Source organism: Saprolegnia diclina, assembly GCF_000281045.1.
Source record: "Saprolegnia diclina VS20 unplaced genomic scaffold supercont1.43, whole genome shotgun sequence".
Lineage (NCBI taxonomy): Eukaryota > Oomycota > Saprolegniomycetes > Saprolegniales > Saprolegniaceae > Saprolegnia > Saprolegnia diclina.
This window is the reverse complement of record NW_008246110.1, coordinates 1-579: the sequence shown is the minus strand read 5'-3', so window position 1 is coordinate 579 and position 579 is coordinate 1.

Genomic DNA, 579 nt, shown 5'->3' with positions numbered 1-579 from the left:
AGCCTCTAAAATAATGTGTCATGAAGAAGTTGGTGTCACGATAGTCTATCAGCCTGTAAAACGAAGCGTAATAAAAACGTCGGTGCGACGATAGTCCATGAGCCTCTGAAACAAAGTGTCATAAAGACGTTGGTGTCATGATAGTCCATCAGTCTCTAAAACGAAGCGTAATAAAAACGTCGGTGTCTCGACAGTCCATCAGCCTCTGAAACAAAGTGTCATAAAGACGTCAGTGTCACAACTGTCCATCAGCCCCTCGAACAATAAAGACGTCGTTGTCTGGACTGTTGGTCAGCGTTTAAAATGTTGTGTCGTAATGGCGCCAGTGCCTCGTCTGTCGTCAAGCTAGGGCGGTTCAGGTGAACGGCCCTGGGAATAGCATAGATGTCGCTGTCGTAGTTGTTTGGCTGCACAAGCACGTCACATGGCTAATAATATTGTGATAATAAATTCACATGGCTAATAATATTGTGAAAATAAATTCGCCACGGACCGGCGAGCGAATGAAGAAGAAGGAGATTGCTAGTCTCTACGTATGCGAAGTCTTTGTGTAACTATGAAGATAACGCGAAACACGTT